This window comes from Myotis daubentonii, chromosome 7, assembly GCF_963259705.1.
Source record: "Myotis daubentonii chromosome 7, mMyoDau2.1, whole genome shotgun sequence".
Taxonomy (NCBI): domain Eukaryota; kingdom Metazoa; phylum Chordata; class Mammalia; order Chiroptera; family Vespertilionidae; genus Myotis; species Myotis daubentonii.
In genome coordinates this window covers 10,500,425-10,506,424 of record NC_081846.1, presented here as the reverse complement: position 1 = coordinate 10,506,424, position 6,000 = coordinate 10,500,425, and positions in this window count along the sequence as shown.

Below are 6,000 nucleotides of genomic sequence, written 5' to 3'. Positions count from 1 at the left end.
GGGCAGGATGGCTTCCCTGGGCTCTTTGTCCATCTGAATCGAAGAATGAAACCACAGACGGAAGATGCATAGCAAAGGTGGAAATTTATTGAAGGACAAGCACAGACTCCCACGTGGGGAGGGGGAGTCACATAGCACAGACTCCCATGTGGGGAGGGGGAAAGAGTCCAACCGAGTTCCTTTTTTCATGGTTTATAAAGGCTGCAGTTTTTTGTGCCTCGATATCCCCTTCGATTGGTCACTATCCCCTTCTGATTTGGTCACTATAGCAGCTCAAAGGTCGAACCTCACATGGGCCATGTGAGGCCCTCCTCCCTCATTGTTCTCCTATTCCCTCTGGGCTTTCTTCCTCCTTCTTTATTTTGTAAATATAGACCTTTTGCTACTCCCAGTTCCCTTATCTTTTGGACATGTAACTGCTGCCTCTCCCAACTCCCTTGTCTTATGGAAATGTAACCTTTTGCAACTCTGTAGCCCTGTGTTTTTTCCATAGACCCCCTTAATTTAAAAAATTCCATAAACCACAATAGAGACCATTATAAACTTTTGAACAATAATAGATACAGAGGCAGAGCTGCCTCAAACAGATTGTCAAACTGCAGCGGGAAGGCCGGGGAGGGTTGGGGGGCAGGAGGTAGGGGGGTAAGAGATCAACTAAAGGACTTGTATGCATGCATATAAGCATAACCAATGGACATAAGACACTGGGGGATAGGGGAGGCTAGGGGACTGTCTAGGGCGGGGGGATAAAATGGATACATATGTAATACCCTTTGTAATACTTTAAGCAATAAAAAAAAAAAAATTCCATAAACCTGCCTATTTCACCCCTAAAAATTTCTATTTCAAAAATTAATAACATAATGTTGGATTATAACTCAAAGTAAACATTAGTATAAGTCCACACAGATATAAATGAATGAATGAATGAATGAATGAACGAGGAAGAAGAAACAAATCTTCCTGACAGAAGAATTCCATTTAGTACATTCACCAGGAGATGAGCTTAGTCTCTGCTCCCGCACGACCCCACCCCAGCCCCCTCCACCTTTTTGACAGTAGGCTACACTTAGTGAGTTGCTTCCAAAGAATAGATCACAGAAAGGGGGAAATGGTAACGCTACAGTGAAGATGCCTGGCAAACTCAGAGTTAACCGAATGACGAAGGTGAACTTCACCAGGGATGCCTTGTCATGTCGCCCACCCCTGGCGTGATGAGAAGGGCACCGCACCTCAAGGTGTGCTTTCCAAAAGCCACAATCGCCACCTGATTGTGAGGAAAACACCAGACAATCCTAATTTGAGGGACAGTATAAACTCTGACCACTACTCCTCAAAACTGTCAGGGTCATAAAAAAAAGAAAAAAGAAAAGAAAGAAAAATCTGAGAAACTATCACAGCCAGAGGAGCCTAAAGAGACATGATGATTAAATGTAATATGGTATTTCTGGATGAAATCTGAAATGGAAAAAAAAAAAACAACCTTAGGTGAAAACTAATGAAATCCAAATAAATGTGGAGTTTAATATATAATAATAAAAGCATAATATGCTAAATAGACCGGATGTCCTTCTGGGCAACCTTCCGGATGAAGCCGGGTGCCAGAGGGAAGCTGGTGCCGGCAGCTGGGGGAAGAAAGGCCTACTCTTGCACGAATCCTATCTAATAAAGATGGAATATGCAAATTGACCATCACTTCACCACAGAGATGGCGGTGCCCATAACCACAAGATGGCAGCACCCAATTCCCTCAGCACCACTGGAGTCCCCCAGTCCTTTAAGCCCTCGCCGCGGGGCGAGGGGCAAGCAGCGCCCCAGTACCCCGCAGTGAGCAGACAGCAGGGTGCAGCTTGCCCCTCTTTGTGGAGGCTAGGGGTAAGCAGGCCCCCGCAGAGAGAAGACACCAGGGCCTGCGGTGGCATCGAGCAGGCAGGTCCGCAGAGAGCAGAGAACCATGGGGAGTGGGCCTAAGCCATTAGTAGGACATCCCCTGAGGGCTCCCAGATTGGAGAGGGTGCAGGTCGGACTGAGGGACATCCACCCCCCATGCACGAATTTCATGCACCGGGCCTTTAGTAGTTAATAATAACGGGCCAGTGTTGGTTCCTTAGTTGTAATAAATGTACCAGGATAATATGATGTTAACAGTAGGAGAAGCTGGGTGAGAGGTTTATGGGCACTGTCTTATCTTTGTAACTTTTCTGCACAACTAAAATCATTCAAAAATTAAAACGTTTGTTTAAAAAAGTTATTATAGAAAATGGGAGAAAAGGCAGTTTTTTGGAGGAAGCCATATATTGTAAAATACACTTTTAAATAAATTATTCTCCCTTGAAAATGGTCCTATCAAGAGATAAAGAGGCGTGAGAGTGATCCTGAGGTGCCCCGGGAAAGGATCCCTTCATTTTGTAAATTGTGTTTTAGGGTAGAACATATTAGCATTTGGTCCAAAAACTCCAGGCTAAGCATTTGTGAGGAAATTATTCGAACGTTCACAGAAGCAACATAAGGGCTTGCCTGTCCTTGCCTGAGGCTTTCTTCATCTGGCTCTGTTTTCTGGTAGGAGCTGCTGATTTGACATCTAAAGGAACATTTTCCCACTGATTTCTCATGCTGCCTGGGGCCTCTGAGAGCCAGCGGGTGAGCCACCAGCAGAGCTCCGAATTCGGGGCGGGCCGGCAGGGGGTGATTATGCAGACAGAGCTGTCTGCATTTTCCCTCCCTCTGCTTGGCAGAGCAAGTACAAAGTCCTGAAGATAAAAGGCTTCCATTAATACCAAACCAATGAAAGTCCAAGAGCTTTCTTGACCATGGTTGGGTCATCACCACTATTTCTCTTTCTCTTCCTTCCTTCCTTCCTTCCTTTCTTTTTTAAAGAACGTGTTTATGAATCAAAGTCAGGATTTTGGCTTCCCCGGGCTATTTTCTAGTTTCTGTCTTCTAGGAGTGCAGCAAAGATTCGCATGCAGCTTTAATGGTTTCCAAGAAGGAGTAGAAGCAAATGCCTTCATCCCTGGCAGCTCCTTTTCCAGCTCCCAAGGACGGGAGGGAAATGGGGAAACAATAGAAACTGTCTTTTCCTCCCGTGTCACATATTGCCTTGTACTCATAGACATCTACTGTCTCCATTCACAGCTCGGAGAGCTGCTGCACTGCACTTCAGGGACCCACACCCACTCTTACCCCGACCTCACTGTCCTTGCTGCTCCACTTCCTTCACGAACGCGCTCGGTGGCCACCGTCTCCTTCCTCTTTGTCCATTTATTCCTTCAAAGCTACTAAGTCCTTTTAGGCTGAATGGCAGGTGCAGGGTGTAGGTGACGTGCTCCTGGGATTTACAGTCTCCTGGAGACACGGCTGAGTTTTGGGTACACGGAGGTGAGAAATGTTAGAAAGATGGTTGGAGAGGGAACTCCTTTTGGTGGGGAAGGGGGTGATTTGCATACTTCTACTTCGGCCCTGTGGGCTGAAGGTAGGGGTATGGTATTCAGACAGAGGGAGCCAAAGTCCTAAGGCCCTGAGGCAGAAATGAGCTAAAGTACTCCCCTCTGGAAGGCTGAGGTCCAAGCATGGAATGAAAGGAGACAGGCCAGAGAGATAAAAACAGGGCCCATCGCAGGGTCCTTGTCTGTCCTGACAAGGCAGTGGTTCCCAACCTTCCTAATGCCGTGACCCTTTAATACAGTTCCTCATGTTGTGGTGACCCCAACCATAAAATTATTTTCGTTGCTACTTTGTAACTGTAATTTTGCTACAGTTATGAATTGTCATGTAAATATCTGATATGCAGGATGTATTTTCATTGTTACAAATTGAACATAATCAAAGCATAGTGATTAATCACAAAAACAATATGTAATTATATATGTGTTTTCCGATGGTCTTAGGCGACCCAAAGGGGTTGCGACCCACAGGTTGAGAACCGCTATATAAGGGGTTTTTCCGTTTCTTGTCATAGGAAGCCATTAGAGTTGCAAGCAGGGGAGTAATATGATGGCTCCCTTTCTTTGGAGGGAGTAGCTTTTCCTACGTATACGTTACTCAAATCCACCAATTCTTTACATTTTACCCTGATTGGTTTTCTCTCCCATCTTGTAAGACACAAATATCAGCAACAAAACTCTCTCCCTGAACTTCCCTTTCCCTTCCAACTGCCGACCTCACACCCTCGGGCAACTGCTCCACAAGGCAACCTGGGGAAGGTACTTACCTATCAATCACACCTGAGAACAAAGCTCATTGGCCACAATGGGTGGAGCCACTGCAAGCCTGAAATGTTGGGGCACTTAATCCCCTTAACAAAGGCGTCCTCTCTCTTGTTGCTTTTGGCTCCCTTGCATTCCCCTGCATGGCCCACTGCCGGGCGGACCCCACACGGGAAGGACTGATGGACTGCAGCTGGAAACACAAACGAAGCTAGGGTGGTGCTGGATCACACTGCTTCTTCATGGAACAGAAACTCAGACACTGGCTTCTATTTTAGCTCTTTTAAAAGCAAAATGGGACTTCTCTGGCAGGACTGAGGGGAATGGGACTTTGGGAAACTCAGGGGTTTAACTCCATACAAATAAAAACCACTCACTCTCCTGTGCAGGTCTCAGAAAATTCTTTTTCTTGGACTGTCCACTCCCAGGAGTAACAGGTGGGGATGAGGACCTCTCTCCGCTTGTAACAACAGGATTACGGGTGATTTAATTCTCTTTAGTATTCATATAATTTTTTCTCTGTGACGAATATGTATTATTTGTATACTAGAGGCCGGATGCATGAAATTCGTGCAAGGGCCTTGGCCCTGGCCTCCGCCCGCCCGCCGCCACAGGCCTCTGCCGCCTCTGCCTCTCCCCCGCCCGCTGCTGCTGCTGCTGCTGCTGCTGCTGCTTTGTCGGGAAGGAAGGAAGTCTGGGAGGACATCTGGTCTAATTAGCATATTACGCTTTTATTATTATAGATAAAGGAGGCATCTTGAGGCACCCCTGTGCTGCCTGGGGCACCGATCCTAACTTGCTTCTCTTACCAACTTCCCAGTATGCTTCCTACCCATTCAAGGTGTTTCTGGGTTCTGACCCCAGGACTTCTTGTTCCCAGGGAGGGGCTCTCTTTGTCCTCAGACCAGATTCCAAACAGTCTTTTGGCTTTGCCACTTGTTTCTTTATTCTAGTACAATGTGGGCTCTCCCTCTGGCCAAAGTGCTGATGGCCACCCTGTGTAACAGAGAAAATATGCTGGAAGAGAGAAAGGTACTCTTCCCTCTGATCTATTATTTCACTTTGTGGAATATTTTAGGATTAAAAATATATTTTTATTGATTTTAGAGAGGAAGGGAGAGAGAGAGAGAGAGAGATAAAAACATCAATGATGAGAATCATTGATCGCTGCCTCCTGCACACCCCACACTGGGGATCAAGACCGCAACCCGGGCATGTGCCCTGAGCTAGGAATTGAACCCTGACCTCCTGGCTCATAGGTCAATGCTCAACCACTGAGCCACGCCAGCCGGACATTTTCGGAATTTTGAGAACTTGGAGAGAAAGGTCACGAGTAAGAAGTAAAGGTTTGGAATAACATAACAGACTTAGGATGTGTATGAAAGGACCAGGCTTGTTTAACCTTAAAATGAACTAGATAACATACCAGGCTCCATCTCCACCGAGGAAAAACGTAAAAAGGGGCTGCAGTTGCAGAAAAGGGGATTCTGGTTAGATCAGCAACTTTTACACTTCTGGCTGTGGAACCTCTCCTTCTAACAAAACAGAACCCGGGAGCCTAATAGGTGAAAGAGCGAAAAGAGGAACGGGGCCTTCTGAAGCCCGAGTGGGGGTTGCCCATGTCTGCCGGCTCTTTCTTCCCTCCGAGGACTTGCCAAAGCAGTTTGAAAACCAGTGGTTTAGGTCAAGTCAACAAACAAAATAGCCAGCTGACTTTTTTTGTATGGACCATGAGCTAAGAACGTCTTTTCCATTTTTAAATGGCTAGGGGAAACTACATGGCATTCAAATTTCA